Source organism: Peromyscus maniculatus, chromosome 4 (genome assembly GCF_049852395.1).
Source record: "Peromyscus maniculatus bairdii isolate BWxNUB_F1_BW_parent chromosome 4, HU_Pman_BW_mat_3.1, whole genome shotgun sequence".
Taxonomy (NCBI): Eukaryota; Metazoa; Chordata; class Mammalia; order Rodentia; family Cricetidae; genus Peromyscus; species Peromyscus maniculatus.
The window spans coordinates 135,946,202-135,966,528 of NC_134855.1; the positions used below are offsets into that span (position 1 = coordinate 135,946,202).

Genomic DNA, 20,327 nt, shown 5'->3' on the forward strand with positions numbered 1-20,327 from the left:
CATCCGTTCAAGGTTCAAGCATTTATTCTTCACGCTCTTCAAGCTCTCCCAGGAGCCAGGCTCAGAAGCGGCTACAGGACTCAGGGTAGAGAAAGAAGAGAGTGTAGGTATTAGCCACCATCTGTTTACTGGGGGAGCCAGGGAATGTGAGAGGGGGTGATTTTCATAGGCGGCCTGCTGCAGAGGAGGCCACTGGCCCACAGGTTAAGTCCCATTTTCTTTCTCTGAGGCCTTGACCCGGTTCCTTTCCCCCTCTGGGCCTCAGCTCCACATTGCACAGAATGTGGATGAGCGTATTGGACCTGTTGAAGTTGTTCCCAGATGGGAGAGGCTGGGCCCAAATGCACAGGGGCTGTCCCCACAGTGGCAGCACAGACCCGCTCTTGCCCCAGGTTGGCCTGGGACAGATCGGAGGACTGAAGGATGGAGGAAGAGTCAGGCTAACTCGCCATAGACCCCACCGTCTTTCTCCTGCTATGGTTTTCTCTTCCCTCTGAGCTGGCATCTGCCTCGGTTTAGTTATCCGAACATAAAGAAAGGACTGTTTTTCTTCTAGGATTTATCCGTCAAGAGAAGGACTCTTGATTGGTCCCATCCTTGTGAGACAGGGATAGTCTGAATTGCTTGCCATAGGTCAGGTTCCTGCCCACGTGCCAAGTGGAGGGGTGAGGTCACCCGAGGTCACGGTGACTGCTGCGCAGCCATCCAGGACACACTAGTGTTTTTGTGGAGTCCTCGTTCTAGGAGAATGAAGTTGATAGCCTTCAGGGGGCACAGTGAAATGCCCCCTTCTGTGTTGGGTAACACAGATACGTCAGCAGTGATAACAATAGCTTAATGACTGACTGCATTATCCTCTGCATGGGACTCTGGGCCAACCAGTCTCCTCTCGGGGCTTGTTTCTGACAGCAAACGGGGCAATGATGGTACTCCTCTACCGACCTGCTGGTGTAATTAAATGAGGGAATATGTCCAGCAGAAAGCCTTCAAGGGAGCAAAGGCCCGATAATGCAGCCTTGGTGATAGAGACCTGATGTGCTTTCAGGCTCCACTGCCGGCGTGTGGTCTCCTCACGACAGTCCTTTGGTGAGTGTTCTCGTCACCCCATCGTAGTACGGAAGCAGAGGCGCAGCTAAGTCCACACACTGGGATCCAGGCCCATGGAGCCTGGCTTCAGAGCCCGCCCTTCCATCGTTCCTCATAGTAGGCCAAGTGGCCGCCGTGCGTCTGCTTACATGCTTAGTGGCACAGTTCACGACCTGCAGAGGCAACCCAGACCCAAGCTGTACTGTTCTGACTCCCTGCTGAGGTCCACGGTCTGTCTCCATGCAGATCTGTCTGTCCAGCGTGCAGCTCTGACCCGGGTGTTTCAGAAGCGAAGAAAAACCATCCATGAACTTGCCTAAAAAGTCTCCCGACTGCCGGGCAGTGGTGGCGCACGCCTTTAATCCCAGCACTCGGGAGGCAGAGGCAGGTGGATCTTTGTGAGTTCGAGGCTAGCCTGGTCTACATAGCGAGATCCAGGAAAGGCGCAAAGCTACACAGAGAAACCCTGTCTCGAAAAAGCAAAAAAAAAAAAAAAAAAAAAAAAAAAACAGTCTCCCGAACCAAGGCTGCGTCAGTGGACTTTGCCTTCTCCAAGGTTCTGCACTGGACATATTATCTCATTAAATCACACCAGCCAGTCGGTAGAGGAGCTGCTGTTACTGCCCCATTTGCCAGCGGAAACGCGCTCAGAGAGGAGAGCGGCTGACCCAGGGTCACAGGGCTGAGAACCCACAAGCTGTTGTTTTAAGTTCCTACCTCCTGGGCTTCAGAGCCTTGGCTAAAACGACTGTCATCCCCGCGTCCTCCAGCGCGGGATGAAGGTGTGCAGCTGTGGCTGTGACACACAGTGTGCAAATTGCCATTGAGAGGGACAGGCAAAGCACCATGGGAGTTCAGAGGGAAGAGGGAAGGAGGGGGCCTGAGATCCCGGTGAACGGAGCTGGGATCTGAACGATTGATTGAGGAAGGGCTCTCCACGAGAGGGGAACGCCCGAGCAGCAGCAGGGGAAGGGGAAGCAGGGGCCATGGGTTTCCCCAGGACTGGAGAGCTACAGGCAAAGACGGGGGCCAGCTGTGTTCCCAGCCCCCACCCAAAGTGCCCCTTCCTCCCGTCTTGTTATAGTCAGGAGTGTGAGAGAGGTACTCAGTATACTTCCCCTCCTTCCAGATAGGAGGAGGCCAGCCCCGTCTGGATGGTGGACCCCCAGGGCATGCTCTCTAGAAGCTTTTAGAATCAGCCTTCCTTCACTCCTGCTGGTGGGGGATGGTCCATGGCCCAGGGTTCAGATCTCTGAGAGGCAGGGTGGCTTCTTGCTGGAGAGAGGGCTCCCTAGCCCCACTCTGGACTACACACGGAAGCAGGTAGCACTGACCCTTGAAGAGGCCTCTCTCCCTGTTAATCATACTGGATAGACAGGTGAACAGTACCCCTAGCGGCCTGGGCTTGGTCCCTAACCCGTCTCCGGGGTCGAGGAGAACAGAGGAATGAATTTGCTGTTGGTGATAGTCATACTGACTGAGCGGAACTTAGAGCGTGTTGGGTCGTTATTATCCCCTTTTTATGGGCGAGGACCCCGAAGTTCTAAGGAAAGCAAGCACAGGTCTTTGTCGCACAGACGGTAGCTGTGTCCTTGTCTTGTGAAGGAGGGACAGACTCATGGGGGACTCAGCGAGGAAGCCTGTCCTTCCTTCCCCTGCCTTTCACGTCCTTCTGACTCCAGAGAGAGAGAGAGAGAGAGAGAGAGAGAGAGAGAGAGAGAGAGAGAGAGAGAGAGAGAGATGACGAAGTCCACTGCTCCCCAGCCTTGCTCCCCTGCAGTAACAGCCCATCCCTTGACTCACTCCTGCCTGCAATCGGAGGGGCTGTTTGGGGGGCAGGACCCAGCTCGGGAATGTTCCCCAGATAAGGCTCAGATACCCAGCATTCCTTCGGTGACTCCATGTCTCTGGGCTCCTGGAGTTTCTCTGATGCTTCTCCAGCTCCCATTAAGATCAGAATGGAAGTAACTTAGATTTTCCCACAGAAGGATTTCAGCCCCGCCTCTCTCTCTCTCTCTCTCTCTCTCTCTCTCTCTCTCTCTCTCTCTCTCTCTCTCTCTCTCTCTCTCTCTCTCTCTCTCTCTGATTTTCCTCCGTAATCCTGAAGTACAGGATAGGAAAGGAGGTTTTTTGTTCTGTTTAGAGGCAGGGTCTCATGGGTAGCCCAGGCTGGCCTTGAATGCACCACAGAGTTTAGGATGACCTTGAACTTCTGACCCTCCAGCTGGGATTTCAGGCAGGCACTGCCCCACACCTGGCTTATATAGCGCTGGGGATTGAGTCTGGGTCTTTCCATATGTCAAGCAGTCTACGCACTGAGTCATGTCCCCAACCCTAGTTGTCCCATTTCGTGCATGGGCTGACTGAGGCTCAGAGAAGGTGAATGACGACGTCTCCAAGGACACAGATTGGCATAGTGGGGCTGGGTTTCCGTGCACAGGAGTCCAGTTCTTTCTTCATTGCCTGGTGCTGGTCGATTTGGGGAGTTTGGGGGATGTTCTCTCAGCTCCTCCCCACTCAAGTACTCCCTCCTCGATCCAGGCCAGTGTGTGTGTGTGTGTGAGAGAGAGAGAGAGAGAGAGAAGAGAGAGAGAGAGAGAGAGAGAGAGAGAGAGAGAGAGAGAGAGAGAGAGAGAGAGAGAGAGAGAGGAGAGAGAGAGCACTCGCACACGCGGGTATGTGAGCGTCATGCCTCCAGTCCAGAGTTGCCCAGACTTCTCGAGAGCTGCAGCATGAGGCCCTCTTGTATTTTCAGGTACCGTGGCTCCATCTCCAACCCACTGCTTTGCCCCTCTTAGCCAATGTAACAAGCTGGGCTTCCTTCTGACAAACTGAACGAGAGTGACCATTTGATGGGTTGGGGGTTCCTTCTGTGAGAGGCTAGAAACAGGGTTACAGCCTGCTATCCAAGTAGTAGCTGGGGAAACTGAGGCTAGGCTTGGCACAGTTGCTACCTTCGTGTAGCTGGAAAGGCTGGGAAGGGGCTGGGCCTGGGCTGCTGGGCGTGAGTGTACTCTCTAGGACAGTGTGTGCTCAGTGTTCACTGTGTGCTCCCCTTCAGTCCCAGAGAAATTCCAAGGAGCTCTTCTGGGTTTTCCAGAAAAGTGGTACCTGGTATGAACCACAACTAGAGATTTGGGCTTCTGAGGGCACCGGGGACTTCTGCAAGCCCAACTGGGGTCCTGGGACTATTGGGGATGGTTGTGCAACTCCATAAATACACTGAAAGCCTTCACGTTCTGTGCGTTAAAGTGATGAGCTTTATGGCAGGCAGATGACCTCTCTTTCTCTCTCATACCCCAGCACTGGGGGTGTTGGAGAGAGGGCTCAGCACTCAAGAGCACTGCTGTGCTTGTGTGGGACCCTGGTTAGTTCCCAGGACCCACATGGTGACTCACAACCATCTGTAACTCCAATCTAGGGAATCTAGTGCCGCCTTCTGGCCTTTTTGGGCACCAGGCATGCACACAGTGTACATACAAACATGCATACAAAAGACTCATACACAAAAAATAAACATAATTTTTTTTTAAAGAATAGTCTGGACTGGGCAGTGGTGGCACACACCTTTAATCCCAGCACTCTGGAGGCAGAGCCAAGTGGATCTCTGTGAGTTTGAGGCCAGCCTGGTCTACAGAGCGAGATCCAGGATAGGCACCAAAACTACACAGAGAAACCCTGTCTCCAAAAACAAAACAAACAAACAAACAAACAAACAAACAAACAAACAAAAGAATAGTCTGGATTCGAGGATACCCCACACATTAGGGTTCTATAGATATGTTGAGTAAATATGTAATGAACATCACATCTTATAAAGCACAGATGTTTGCTCCTCACAGCAGCCTTGAGAAGAAGTAGGCCAAGAAGAATAGTCCCCATTTAACAGGTAAAGAAACAGAGGCCCGGGAAGATGAAATGGCTCATCTTGAGCAATTGAATTTGAGTTTTATAGAGTTGGCATAGATTCTCTCCCCGCTGACATTTAACCTTTGCTTCACTAAGGCTTGACTGAATACTTTTTCTACAATTTGCTCAGCCACTGGGGATGTGCCATTTATCATGAACGACTGTCTCTGTCTTTGTCTAGAGACCTTGACAAACAGCCGTGATAGAGTGGTTGGTGCTGGGAGGTGCACTCGGGAGCGGTGGGTACCCACATGGGTCCCCAGGACTGAGGAGAGCAAGACAACTACCGTCCAGGGGGATGACAGCTCACCGGGCCTCGAAGGAAAACATGGCCACGTGGCTGGGCTGGTGGGCGGAGGACTGTCTCACTCAGGGTCCCAGCTACTTGAGATGCAGCTGTGTCCCCTTGTAGTACTGTTAGTCAGTGAGGCGACCGCATTAGCTCAGGGACATGCCATACCACTGAGGTTGCTTCAGCAGGGTTTTACTTGTCTCTGTCCAGACTCAGGCCTGTGTGGAGACCTCGCTACTGTGAGTTTCCGTGAGGTGTTTTTTTGTTTTCCTCTGTGCCTTGATGTGACCATCTGTGAAATGGAGTCAGTGATAGTCCTCACTTCAGTGACCACACAGGCCACTCGGCTTACTACTGTCGATTAGTAGGTAATTCATACTTCTGTGTAGTTGAACCCGTGATGATGGTTGATATTTAGATACTGGGATCTGATGCAGCCAGCAAGGCCAGTGCTGATTGTGTTATTGTTGGTAATTCCGTGTGTCTGGCACTTTGCAGTTCACAGATCATGCAGCCATCCGTCACTGTCCATGCCCTTCGGAAGAGTCGTGAAGGGAGACGGGAGGCGGCAGCATCTCCTTTGTGCTGATGTTTATCAGGCAAGTGGTCCCTCGTGGTTTCAGCTTGGGTCTCCCTGCTTTGAAAACTCCTGCCGAGGTGCTGGGGGACCTGCCTCTAGGGTGGGGTAATTTTTACCCTGATTTTTACTTTGTGAGTGTTGGAGAGTGAGTGAGCAGAAGCATACAAGCCTAAAGTCCATATGCTCGTTGTGGTTGGGCCCTGGACTTTGGGAGCTCTGAACCTACAGTACCTCTGTTTGTTCCATAGCCAGACAGCCGTCAGCCCCGAGATTCAGATTTCCCTTTTCTTGTCTGTTTTCTGTTGCCCCGCCCCAACCCTGGTGGCCGTGCCTAGAAAAGGACGGTGTCTCCGACTGCTCCTTCGCCGAACTCGGCTTTAAGTAGCCCATTCTCTGAGCTCTTACACACACCAGTGTCCTGTATGCTGGAGTGCAGAAAACCAATGCTGTGGGTAAACACGTGCTGTATCTATGTCCCCGGGATTCAAGTGCTGGCACATAGCTCTGGGTGCTAGTTTTAGGGTGGGGCCTTTGGGGGTGAAGGCTCCTCCCTTGTGAATGGCGTGCCTGCTCTTATGAAAGATCCTGGAGAGCCGGCTTGTCCTTCTGTCATGTGGGGACATGCTGGAAGGTGCCAGCTATGTACCAGAAAGTGGAGTCCTTACCAGACACGACATCTGCTACCACCTTGATCTTAGACATTCTAGCCTTTGGAAGTGTGAGGAGCAAAGCCAGCTGTTGGTGGTATTTTTGTATAGCAGCCCTCAGGGACTGGCAGTACCTACTTGGTAGAAGGACTAGAGCTTTCTACCAGGCTCTGGAGCTCCTGGGGGGGAGTAAGAAAGGGGTCTCTTGGTTCCTTGGTGTGAGGTGTGATTTTTGAATTTGGGAAGATGCTTCTCCTGTGGAAGCTGGTGTGTGTGTTCTGGGGAGTCAGTCTTACGCTGTGCTCCTCATCTCTGGCTTGGTCTTGCTGTGTGACCTTAGGCTAGTCTGCTTGTCTCTGGTCTTCTCACCATTGTCCATGTGAGGGTTTAGGTTGAGACAGGAGACAGTCCCTTGCATCTGTGAGACACTTAAGTGGCCCATGTGTCACATGCTTACAGGATCCCAGCCTTGTAACACAGTCTTTCCTGTCTAGAGGGTGCTCTTGGTCCCACAGGATCTGAGGGCCATTCTGTCATTTTACCTTCCGTCTGGTTTCTCAGATAGGCCTCTGGTTTCTTGATCAAGTGACACAGCCAGACAGAAGGTTGACTGTCCGAGCAGGAGGGGAGGGACAGGGGGACGGTCCTGGTTAGTCCTGACGCACAGCATTCCTGTGACAGAAGACTCAGTAGGGAGCACCTACCCTGACCCGGGGCAGTTGCAGGGACCTCTGGCCTGGGCCGGCGGGCTGGGCGGAGTCTCTTTGAGTCCTTCCGGTCCCAGACCCCCGCTGTCCCTCTGCCTTTCCTGCTCCTGCAGCTCTGGGCTCTGCCATTTGGCCCTGGCACCTGGACTGGTTTGGCAGGTTTCACCACACCCCTGCGCAATGGGAGGGCTGGAGCTGGGGCAGGCCAGGCCAGAGGAAGCAGTGCTGCCCTGCCCTTGACCCCCACCCCCAAATCCCAGCCTCCCCTCAGCTCCCTTTTCTCCCTGGGCTGGAGACTTCCTCAGGCTGTCACTGTGGGTAAGTCTAGTCCTTTCTTAGCCATCAGTCTCTGCCGTGGGGCTTGGTGTTCTCCACGCATACTCTGCGGTCCTAACTAGAGCTCTGCTATGCCAGTTCTTGGACAGACTGGGGAACCTTGACGGTCCTAGGTTCCAAACGGGAAAACAAAGACTTCATCTCTCGGTTGCTTCCTGCAGATGTTGATAGGATCAGCTGACGTCCCAGTGAGTAGCTAATGTCTTGGGGAAATAGCTTCTTTCTATACTGTGGCCCTCTCAGAACAGGACAGAAGTTGTGAGTGCGGGGGTGGGAGGAGCTTTCCTTGGGCCCCTCCCCTCCCCACTCACCCGGCTCATAATTACCAAGAGCCAGGCTTTCTGAGCATCTCCACGGGTGCCAGAGGGAGAGACTGAGAAGGTAGAGGGCAGCCCCTCCGCTTGCTGGTTCCTCTCCCTCCTGATTTGCAGTCAACCCAGCGGCCAGTTCAGGGGGAGGGAGAAACAGCCCGTCCCTGCTGCAGCCCCACTGGGTGGCTGAAGTACACCAGACCCCCTCACTGGACCGGTCGAACAAGAATGTGGAGATGGCCTCTCTGGTGCTCAGGAAATTTGGGTTTTGACGATAGAACTCGTGTTTACCCCGCCTCTCCTCTGTGCCAGCCCCTTACCAGTTACTTTGCAGACACTGCATACCGACTGCTGTCCCTGTGGCAGCTGGAGGGAGCTTTGGAACACACAAGCCACTTCACTGTCTCTTTGGTTCTTAGAATAAAATCTAGACTTCCCAACTAGGCCTGGTGGCACACACCTTTAATCCCAGCACTTGGGAGGCAGAGGCAGGCGGATCTCTGAGTTTGTGGCCGACCTGGTCTACAGCGTGAGTTCCAGGACAACCAGGGCTTTACAGAGAAACCCTGTCTTGGAAAAAAAAAATCTAAACTTCCCATGAAGGCCCTGAGGAGAGGGAGCCTTGCCCTCTGCTCCTCCATGTGTCTCCCCATTGGTCACTTAATTGGGCCACAGGCATCTTCGTTCACTTAGCAGATCTCACCTCAGGACCTTTATATAAGTTGTTTCCGTGCCTTAGAGTTCTTCCTCTGGCTCTTTGTTTTTGGAGACAGGGTTTCTCTATGTAGCCCTGGCTGTCCTGGAACTCACTCTGTAGACCAGGCTGGCCTTGAACTCAGAGACTGGCCTGCCTCTGCCTCTGGAGTGCTGGGATTAAAGGCATGTGCCACCACTGCACCTGCTTGCTTCCTCTGGCTCTTTATAGCTTTGGCTCCTTACCTTTTTTCATAGCTCCGTCTGTTAATTCCCCCATACCATTCATCCCACAATTCTGCTAACTCTCTCGGCCCCTGCCCAACTTTTGAGATAAGATCTTGCTATGTAGCTCAGGTTTAGCCCCGAATTCATGATCTTTCTGCCCAAATTTGGGCAGAAATTTGGGTTACAGAATAAGCTATGCCCAGCTTATCTCCATATCTCCATCCCTTGCTCATCACAGTTTGTGGGTATTTGGGTTTTTTTAATAGTTCATGTCTGTTATTAACTCTACACTGCACAACACAAGAGGGGCAGCCGGTGAGGTTTTGATGGCGGGAACGGCAGAATGCTGGAGGGTGCCTGGGCCTATGGCATCGTTCTTAGTGGGTGCTTGGTAAATGTGGCTTTAGAGGGAAGGAATTAACATGGACGTAAGTTAATACCCACGCGTGCATGGGGTGAGGGTACGCACCAACTGAAATTGGAAAGCTGGGCTGGTTGTTGGCTCCTTGTGGTCCCCGATGCCCAGCTGTGGTTTAGATTGTCTGAAGAACAGTGCCCAGAAATCATTGCTGATGAGACTGGAGAGATGGCTCAGCGGTTAAGAGCTCTCTTGCTGCACTTCCAGAGGACCTGGGTTCAGTTCCCAGCATCCATATGGCAGCTCACAACTGTCTATAACTCCAGTTCCAGGACTCCAATGTCTTCTTCTGACCTCTGTGGGCATCAGGACATACATGGCGGCAAAATATACTTACTTATGCATGTAAAATAAAAAGAGATAAATCTTTTGTTGTTGTTGTTGTTGCTTTGTTTTTGTTTTTGAGTCAAGGTTTCTCTGTATAGCCTTGGCTGTCTTGGAACTTGATCTGTAGACCAGCACTTGCTCTGTAGCCTTGAACTCAGAGATCTGCCTGCCTCTACCTCCCAAGTGCTGGGATTAAAAATATGTGCTACCACTGTCCAGCTAAAAAGATATAAATCTGAAGGAAGGGAGGAAGGGAGGAAGGAAGGAAGGAAGGAAGGAAGGAAGGAAGGTAGGAAGGTAGGTAGATCATGGCCATGAAGGTAACTGCACAGCTCTCTTGAAAGCCTGGCTACAGCCACTCTTTATTTAGAGGGTCCATGCTGTACTGTGGTGTGGGCTGGATAAAGGCAAACCTAGAGAGGAACAGGCTAGACCCTTGGCTCATGTGGCTTTGCCAGCCTAGGAGGAGAACTCAGCGGGACACATGCTGTGTTTTCTGATTTCATTAGCCACTGCCGTGTTCTTGGGGGGCAGAGGATAGGGTGGCTTGAGAGTTTAATGCTTAGATTTATCTCTCTCCCCCAAATGGCCTGTGTGGCCTCTGCTGGGTTCGTCCACAGCTCTGGATTGGTTTCTTCATCTGTAAACAGGTTGATGTTGGTGTATGCCTCCTAGGGTCTGGGTAAATGTTGGCGAGGTAACGCAGGCGCAGCTGAGCCGAGAAGTGCCCTTTACTGTGCTCAGCTGGAGCAAGCTGGGAGCTTTCGTTTAGCAGCAGTCCAATCAGAAAAGGCCTCCCCCCCCCAAAAAAAAAATAGAATGTCTTAGTTGGGTTTCTATTGCTGTGATGAAACACCATGACCAAAAGCAACTTGGGGAGGAAAGGGTTTATTTCACGATATTCCATATAACAGTTATCATCAAAAGCAGTGAGGGCAGGATCCTGGAGGCAGGAGCTGATGCAGGGGCCACGGAGGGTGCTGCTTACTGGCTTGATCCTCATGGCTTGCTCAGCCTGCTTTCTTACAGAACCCAGGACCACCAGCCCACAGTGGGCTGGACCCTCCCCCACCAATCACTAAGAAAATGCCCTGCAGCTGGATCTTATGGAGGCATTTTTTTCTCAGTTGAGGTTCCCTTCTTTCAGACAATTCTAGCCTGTGTCAAGTTGACATAAAACTAGCCAGGAAAAAGAGGTGACCATGGGTGCAAAGGAGAAAGCAAGTGAAGGGCCTCAAACAGGATTGGGTTTTAGAGTGGGCTAAGCTTGCAAAGCATGCTGGGAGTAAAAGAAGAAAAGATGCAATAGTAGGTAACCAGTATCCTAGCCTGTGTACCCTGGGCCAGGAGCTGAGGTTTCGAGGAGGCTCCTGCAGGGCATTAGGTTAGGAATGAGGCGAACAGCTCACAGGCAGGAGACCAGGTTGGAAATACAAGTGAGGTGGGCAGTAGAGCCAGCGGGAGGCAGCGCCAGGAGGCAGGCTGTTGGTACTGGGGCAACCTCGGGCAATGGAAGTGGAGAAGAGACAGCTGAAGGAGTGTGTGAGGGAGAGAGGATGGGCAAGGGGGGCGGCTGTGTGGAGGAAGCAGAGAGGAAGGAACCAGCATGTGGGGAGCTATAGGGCTTCCAGTGGCTGGCTGGAGGGATTGTGGAGAGCAGAGTCTGGACATGTTGCGGGTCTTGATGTCCAGTTTGACTTTCCTGGCTTGTGAGATGTTTCATGAGAAACTCTGTTGTTCGGGCTCTTTTTGTAGTCAATGTTTTTTGTTTTTTAATTTACATTTTTTTTTTTTACTTTATGTGTGTGATTGTTTCGCCTGTGTGTATATCTGGGCACCACATGCCTGCCTGGTGCCCAGAGGTGCCAGAGGAGGGCCTTGGATCCCCTGAAACTAGAGTTGTGGAGAGTTATGAGCTACTGTGTGGGTACTGGGATCAAACCCAGCTCCTCTAGAGTAGCAGCTAGAGCTCTCCAGCCATCCTGTTTGTTTGTTTGTTTGTTTGTTTGTTTTTTGAGACGCAGTCTTAGGTAGCCTGGGTTGGCCTTGAACTTTCTGGGGAGGCCACGGTGGTTTTGAACTCCTCATCCTGCAGCCTCTACCTCCCAGGTTCATATTACAGGTGTGGGCCACCCTGCTTGGCTTTGTTCTGGGGTGGAAAACCCTTCCCAAACCCCGGAGTGATGGATTCCTCCTCTGAGTCAAGAGAGTCCTCCATGGAGACTCTCCATACTACACATGGCCTAGGGACTTGGCAGGAGGAGGAACGGCCATTTGGCTTGTAGGTGGCAATGCTGGGACTCTGTTGGGCAACTGTTCTTCAGAACCCATCCGTTTCCTTCAAAGCGTGGAGAGGCAGTTCCACTCGACAGAATGCTTTGTGTGTTCCAGGGCTCTGGATGGGGCTGGGCAACTTTTCAAAGGTGGCATGAGGCAGGCACTTGCTCACTCCCTACTGCTTTTTTGTTTTGTTTTTCTTGTTTGTTATTTGAGACAGGGTCTCTCTGTGTAATCCTGGCTGTCCTGGAACTCACTCTATAGACCAGGCTGGCCTTGAACTCAGAGATTCACCAGCCTCTTCTGGGATTAAAGGTGTGCACCACCACCACCCGGCTTTTCTTTTGCTTCTTGGTGAGTGAGGACTAGCAACTCTAGGTCACAGATGTTCCATTCCCCCCCAAGGACAACTGGGGTCAGGGGGGGGGGCATAAGAGAAAGGGGATGGAGATAGCCCAGATCCAGGTGGGAATCAGCACTGGAGCTGCCCCGGGGAAGAAGGCTTAACTGGTGACGGCCCCAGGCCATTTCAAGGCACAACCTAGTTGTCAGTGGACCCCAAGAGACCCTGAGGACTCACCACTGTCCCAAGCCTTCCATTCCTAGGTCCATCTGCTCCCGCCTCTCCTCAGGAGAGGGACCCAGAGGCACACTGAGGTTCAGGACTGGTCTGTTCTGCTCCTAAGGCCAGGAGAGGAGAGCCCCCATCTGCTTGGGCAGAATCCTACTCCAGCTGCTCCTGGTGTAAAGGAGAGGCCTTTGTCTGTGTCGCCAGGGCAACCAAAGTTTCTTCCTCCTTTAGAGTCCTGATTGGCTGCTAGTGGAGCTTGAGCATTGGTGACCGGAAGGGCCTCCCTTCTACCTGTACCTTGTCCACAGTGAGAGGTCATGGTGAGGCTGGGGTCCCCCTGGAAGCGCTGTGTAAGTGTCTGTGTGTCTCTTCCCGCACTCATTCATTCTTCTCAGAAAGCATCTCTCCTCTGGTTCCAGGAAGTCTAACCCAAAAGTCTGCATTCTAATCCTGAGGTGTCCATACACTTACTCTTGGCCTTGAGAAGGTCCTATCTCCTCCCTGGGCCTCAGTTTCCCTTCCTATAAAAATGAAATAACTGGGATAAAAAGCCCCTGGTCCTTCCAGCTTCAACTGACCTCGCCAAACAGCTTGGATCCTCTCTACTCTGACTTTCCATGGCCCTCATCTGGCCTCTTTCAAGGCTCTGGTCATATTCTGCTTTATTGGTTCTGGTTTATTGGTGAGATGCGGGTCAGAATGTAAAGCTACATATGGTGGCATGTGTCTGTCATCCCAGCACTGGGGATGCCAGAGGCAAAAGGATGATGTTAAGGCCTAACCTGGACTTCATAGTGAGACCCCATCTCAAAACTCCAGGGTAGAGTTCAAGTTCTGAGCTTGATTCCTAGTACTGCAACATGAATGAATGAATGAATGAACAAATGAATGAATGAGACTGTAGCATTATTTTGTCATCCCCCGCGGGGAAATTGTGTTCTCTGAAGTCTCCTGGATGCCCCCAATCCCACAGCTGTCCTCATCCCTCCAGCTAGATCCAGGCAGGCCCAGGCTAATAGGCTAAGGAGTACTGAATGACGGGCACCCCACTTCTTCTGTGGGCTGGCTGGGCAGAACTCATTGGAACAGGAGGGACAGTGTCAAGTGGGGCTCAGCTGTCCTGGGCTCCAGGCCTAACTTGCACTGTCCAGGTGATCTTGGGAGGATGGCATGGCTACAGTTTCCACATCGGTAATACAGCAATAATAACAGCGCCCGGCAGGGTGTAATAATAATAACAGCCGACAAGCTGGCAGCTCCAGATGCCTTTCTCTGGTGTCTCCTGTCAAAGGCAGGGAGAGGAGAAAGCCTGGACGGGGGAGCAGTCCTCGGCTGCAGGGCCTGTGGTGCCCCAAGGCTGGGTGTAGATGCTGCTCGTTCCGGAGGTGTCAAAGGGCAGGGAGAGAGGAAAGCATTACCTGTGTTGATGGTGTCTGACGGGCAGGCATGTGCTGGAGGTGATGTTCCCGGAGGTGTCAAAGGGCAGGGAGAGGAAAGCATTACCTGTGTTGATGGTGTCTGACGGGCAGGCATGTGCTGGAGCTGATGTGTGGACCACCACACTTGTAGCTCCCAGGACCTCACTTCAGGATTTCTCAGCTGCGTTCAAAGTGGAGCAAAGTGACGATGCTGAGCTTCCTCCTGGCAAATGGGTAGCCTAGTTAGCGCCGGCCTTGACTTGACCCAGCTAGGCTTCCTCCCACGGGCTGGCCTGGAGGATGACCTTCGAGTTTAGGCTGTGGTATTCAGTATGCAATATCAGTCGTCTTAAAATGGGCTTAATGGGGGACATCTGGGAGTGACTCAGCCCTGTTTCTTCTTGACTCACCAGACTGAGGGTCAAAGGTGGCTGCAGAGGTCATTGGCCTTCAGAGCGTGGTTCGGGGTTGGACTGTAGCCCAGCCTCCCACCACCTCTGGGCCTGCAGCAGCTGGGACTTGGCCACTGTCCATCTCACATGCAGTGGGAAACAGGACACTGAAATCAGGCAAGATGTGCTGGAGGACCTTGCTCCTGGGCTGAGGTTTGCCAGTCAGGCGAGTGTAGGGAATGAGGTGGGAGGAAATGGGGAAGAGAAGCCTCAGAAGAAGAAGGGAGGCTGGCATGGGCGGGTGTATTTGTATGTGCAATGAGGGCGTCACTCTGGGCATGTCATGTAGTGTACATCAAGGGCAGAGTCTTATGTCTCAGTGAGGCCGAGGGATGGACCAAGAAGTGAGTCTGTGTATGTGTGGTGTTGGAGGCTCCCTAGGGAAACACAAATAACATGGCCATCCAGAAACGTTAGCAAGTTTGGTGAAGGCCCTTTTGGTGAGGCCGGCCCTTTTGGTGAGGCCGGCCCTGTTTCCTGGGGTGGACATGGGCAGCTGTGTGTGGCAGTTCCCCCGAGCACTTATTTTTTTGTTTGCTTGGTTTTTTTGTTGTTCTTGTTTCGAGACAGGGTTTCTCTGTGTAGCCCAGGCTGTCCTAGAACTCACACTGTGGACCAGGTTGCCCTCTGAACTCAGAGATTTGCCTGCCTCTGTCTCCCAAATGCTGGGATTAGTTTGCTCCACCATTGCCCCATTGCCCGGCAGCTTGCTCTGTATTGTAGATGCCACTCTTGGGGTCCACACTGGTCAGCATCGGGCCACTTTCTCAGACTCCTGAGTAAGGAATGGGGGTGTGTGGCTTTAGTGCCTTTTAGCGTCTAGTTTGATCCTGAGTACAGGGGGGATAAGAGGCAGGTGTCCCAGGTCGCACCAACCCACTCATGTTCCCTCTACAGCACCCCTTGCTTGGTCTCCAGAACACTGAACACATCTTTGTGGCCTCTTCTGCACCCCTCTGGCCTTTTCTTCCCTTTCTGCTCCTCTCTCGTCGTCTGCCCAGTGTTGTGTTCCTCAGGGCCGGGCCCAGTTATTGCTGTTTTTCTAATCCCTAATGAAAGTGACAACACAGTGTTGAGATTTCAGAGACCAGGAGGAGGGGGAGCATCTCTCCCGAATGCTGTTAGGGCGTTTGCTGTGTTTCCTCCCAGATTTTTTCCTTCTCTGGTTCCTCAGGGAACTGTAATCCCATCTGTGCTGTCCCGTGGTTGGCACTCGAGGACTCTTGAGATCTTCCTGTGTTGTCACTGAGTTCCATCGGCACACAGTGGGCATCTCCTCTTCCGGTTGACGACCTTGCAAGTTGCTTGCAGTTGTGTGGGTAGAAGAGACCCACCAGGAACATGCTGCAGAAATTGCTCTTTCTGTAGTCACGGGAGCTCTCTTGGGGTGGAGCTCCAGGAGGGGAATTCTGGGGCAGAGGCTGTGGATGCCCCTGCAGGGGTGACTTGCCATACTGCGGGGGAATTAAGTCCTCTGTTTCCTGGGTCAGGGGGATGGACAGAACCTGCCTTGGACTTCCCTTAGCCTGCAGAGCCTGTTTCCTGTGAGGAGCAGGTCTGCCCCCCCCCACCCCACTAGCCCCTCATCACTGGTTCTGGTGACTCGAAGGGGTGACTGGGCGTGCAGGTACAGAGCGATGCTGCTGAGGCTCGAACCAGGTTCCCCCTCACTTCACTGCCTTGAGTCTGTTTCCTCAGCTGACCCTGAGCCTCGTGAGGGTGAGTCATCTCACAGGGTCCCGCAGAGGGTTTCTGTCCCTGGAAGACTCTGATGCTGCAGATGCAGTGAGCCGTGGTGACAGGACATGGTGACAGCCTGAAAGAGGGAGGGCTGTTGTGTGGCACCGGCTGATGCAGGGCAGAGCCAAGGCCTTTTCCCCTGGTGCAGCCCCGCTCCCACCCCATTTGGGGAAAGTGACTCTTGGTTGCAGTTTAGTTGGCGGGTCACGACTAAGAAGTGGGGTTCTAGACATGCTTCTGTTTCCCACCCAGAGCTGAGCTGTCGGCTTCTCTTAGACTCTGGTCCCCAGTGGTATCTCTTTGGGATAGAATGCTCAAGCCCAGCCCAGGCCTCTTCCATAGATACATTCAGGAGCTGTCTGGCATCAGGGAGTCTCTTTGGCTGACCTTGGAAGAGGGAGTTTTAAGAGAGTTTCAACCTAGGGGGAAATGGTCTCCAAGATGGCTCAGGAGGCTCATTAGTTCCCTAGTTGTGTCTGGGTCTCACAAAGCCTAGTCTGGTGTCTGATTCTATGTAGCTAAGGATGACCTTGAACTTCTGATCCTCCTCCCTCTGGGTGTTGGAATCACAGGTACATATCACTCCCAGTTTTAGGTTGTAGCTCTGAAATTATGTAAATCTGTACAGTTTGGTCAAGGTTTTGGCAGGGTGCTGGGTAGGGGGGCAGTACCATGTCCTGTCAGCATCTACAGGCTGCCCCCTTTCCTTGACTTGTCCTCCTTCCGACTCAGCAATGGCTTCCCGTCAGCTCCTGCCATCATATCTCCTGTTTCTCCTTCATCTTGCACCACAAGGTCCCTGTGTTTACAGAGGCCCCATGGAAAATCCCAGATCATCCTCCACCTCAGGCGCTTTCACTGAATCATATGTGGAAAGTCTCTTTTGCATGTGAGGTAATGCCCACAGCTTCTGGGTGTGAGGGCATGGATGCCTTTGGGTGTAAGCCTTTATTCTACCTACCGTAGCAGCTAATACCGGGATTCCTCTGGTCCCTCAGATGCTGCCTGGATTTTTATGCCATCAGCTTCAAGATGGAGGGAGTATTCATGACTGAGACCACTGTGCTCTCACCGGGGAGGAACTAGGGAGAGAGATCAGTTGGTAAAGTGTTCGTTATACAAGAGTGAAGACCTGAATTCAGATCCCCAGCGGCCACATAAAAGCTGAAGCAGCAGTGTTCATTTTTAGTCCCACACAGGTGGCTAGCCAGCCTAGCTGCATTGATGAGTTTTGGGTTCAGTGACAGACCCCGTCTCAAAAAAAATGAGAGAGAGGGCACTCAAGGAAAACACTCAGTGCCGACCTCTGGCTTCCACACACATGAGCACACGTGTGCACACATGCACACAAACATGTACAGATGTCATTCTCACACGAAGAGTGTTTCACCAGCTTCCCCGTGCTAAAGGTGGGTGACGGAAGGCAGTGTTTCTGTGACAATGTGACAAAGGTGTTCAGTATAACTCCTGTCTTTTAGGGCTAGGGCCTCTCCCTCCAGCACATCATGGCTGTGTCTGTGTCGTGTTGGTGTCTGTATGCACTCATCTGCAACTGCGTCAGTCCTCTCGGGATGGCCGAGGATCGACTCTTTTAAAAAGGTCTTTTCTGCCCTTGTTCTAAGGAAAATAATTACACAAGTGACTAATTTTATCCCTAATCCCATAATTACTTTATTATGTGGCTGGTGAGAGGGCCCTGAGCTGCGCCTTTGGCGCCGCTCTGGCTGCTGGCCCAGTTGGCCTGGTCCTACAGCAATGGGGGCGCACCCTGCTTCTGGCATGGGCCTATCAGGGGACAGGATTGCTCTGTTTCCACTTGGGCTGGGGCCAGCTACATTTTGGTGTTTGGGGCCTGAAAGCCTGCCTACCTTCCTCTCCTCCTAAGGCTGCGGACAAAGGCCGCTTCCCTGAGAGGAGGAGTTTGTACTGCAGGGTTCAGTTGGTGGGAGGCAAGGTTCTCGTTCCTTCCACAGGAACTCCCTCCACGACCTTGAATAAGTCATTTTCTGGTGGGTCTTGATGGCGTTGTCTGTAAAATGGGGTTCTTGCTGCCTTTAATGGTCCTCGATTTCAGGAGGGGAACGGAAGAGCTGGAGCTTTGAGACTCGGGTTTCTTGTTACCCACTGAAGACATACTCCATGTAGCTTGTGTGAGGCCCTGGGTTCAAGTCCCAATACTACATTAGTAAGTCAATCAAATAAACCCTAGTCAGCTCTATCTCCGCCATAGTATTTAAGACATAATACTGTGTAGCAGGCACCTTCATTTTTCTGATCAGTACTTGGCTAGCAAGGCCCATAAGCCAAGCTCTTAGTCCCCGGTGCCGCCGCCGCTGCCGCCGCCGCCGCCGCCACCATTGTTTTCTTCTAATATATAGATAATTGAAGAGCCACTCAGGAAGCAGCGGGACTGGGATTTGAACCCAGGTCTGTCTGTCCCCACAGTCTTTTCCCTTTCTTTAAGGCTACCTCCCAGAATTACTAGGCTTGCTGGGGTTGTTCAACTCTTAGCTGTGTGAACTGAAACTTGACCCCGTAGAACAATAAGGACGACCTGAGGATCTGGAAGCTCCGGTAGATAAGGAGGGCGAGCGACTCAAGGCTGTGTGATGTGTGAGTGTCTCCCTTTTTGTCTTTTGTTTTTGAGACAGGATCTCATTGTGTAGCCCTGGCTGGTCTGGAATTCGCTGTATAGACAAGGCTAGCCTTGAAATCACAGAGATCCATCTGTCTGTTGGGATTTAAGGCCTGTGCTACTGTGGCTGGGTGTGTCTCACGGTAACTGTGGTCTCCGAGTTCTCAGCTCTCTGTCTTTAGCCTGTCGTCTTCTCCTCGTGTTCATATTTCTGTGTAGCACTAAGATGTTCTTTGAATTGTAGCAAAATACACATATCCTAAAATCTGCCGACTTTCTGTGTGTGTGTGTGTGTGTGTGTGTGTGTGTGTGTGCGCGCGCGCGCGCGCGTGTGCGTAATGTGCATGCAGATTGTCTCTTATATGTGCGAGTATTTGGGGCACACAGCCATGTGCGCCAATGTGGAGGCCAGAGCAGGACACTGGGCGTCTTCCTCTGTCACTTTCTGCCTTTCTGTCTTGATAGGGTCTTTCACCGACCCTGAAGCTTGCTCTTTCAGCTAGGCTGACTGGCTAGTGAGTTCTTGGGCTTGACGGGTCTTTGCCGTTGATGCGGGACTTACAGGCACATGTATCTGTGCCTTGCTTAAAAAAACAAAAAACAAAAAACCAGAAACCAAACATGGGTGCTGGAGATCAAACTCGGGTCCTCCTCATGCTCTCACAGCAGGTGTTCCTGCCCATTACGCCATCTCCGTTGACGGTCAGGCTTTTAAGTGTACAGTTTGGTGGTGTTGAGGATGTTCTTGTTGTGTAGCCGTCACTACCATCCATATCTATAACTTTTCAAAATAAAACAGTGCTGTTCATGGTGATAGTGATGTGTGTGTGTGTGTGTGTGTGTGTGTGTGTGTATGCCATGGCATGCTGGGAGGTCAGAAGACAACTTTTGAGGGTTGGTTCTCTTCTTCCACATTGGGGTCTGGGGATCAATCAGATCATCAGGTATGAGACTCTTACTTGCCAAGCCTTTCTGTTGGCCTCCCAGAACTTCTTTATCTTCTAGAAAAACTGAAATTCTATTCATTAAATAATAACTCCCCATTCCCCATCTCTTCCAGCCTGTGGCAAACACCACTCCATTTTCTGCCTCTATGAATTTGACTAGAAACCTCCCATACGTGGAATCACACAGCATTTGTCTTTTTATGAATGGCTTATTTCACTCAGCATAATATTCTTACAGGTCATTCATGTTCCTTTCTGAGACAGAATAATACTTTATTGTATGTGTCACATTTTGTTATCAATAGACACTCTTTTCTTTTCTTCTTCTTTTTCTTTTCTTACCTCTTGGCTGTTCAATAGACACTCTTTTCTTTTCTTCTTCTTTTTCTTTTCTTACCTCTTGGCTGTTGTGAATCACTCGGCTGCAGCCCTCGGTGTAGAGCTGTCTTGTTGAGGACAGCATTTTCACCTCTTCTGGATTTATACTCAGAAGTGCATATTTAGAGCAGGCATTCCCCCCCCCCCCCGCCCCCGTGTGTGTGTGTGTGTGTGTGTGTGTGTGTGTGTGTGTGTGTGTGTGTGTGTAGGTCAGAGGATAACCTCAGGCATTTTCCACTTCTTTTGAGACAGGGTCTCTCTTTGCCCTGGAACTTCACTGAATAGACTGGCCTCGCTGACCAGCAAGCTTCGAAGGGTCTACCCGTAGTCCCCCATCTCACAATTGCTGGGATTGTTGTATGTACCGCTGCACCC

The 20,327-nt window shown here is 51.9% G+C and overlaps 1 protein-coding gene across 8 annotated transcripts in view; it reads left to right on the forward strand.

Moving 5' to 3' along the window:
• The window catches only part of Epb41l1 (erythrocyte membrane protein band 4.1 like 1), a 159,693-nt gene that overhangs the window by 47,431 nt on the left and 91,935 nt on the right, over positions 1–20,327 (forward strand). For 2 of the 8 annotated variants that reach the window (XM_076571024.1, XM_076571022.1), the window contains exon 3: positions 5,786–5,886. The exons of 5 other annotated variants lie outside the window; for them this stretch is intronic. The gene's annotated coding sequence lies outside the window, so the exon portion shown is untranslated. Of the gene's footprint in view, positions 1–5,785; positions 5,887–7,284; positions 7,540–20,327 lie in introns of those variants that run through there. One more of the 8 variants, XM_076571026.1, reaches the window with a different exon arrangement.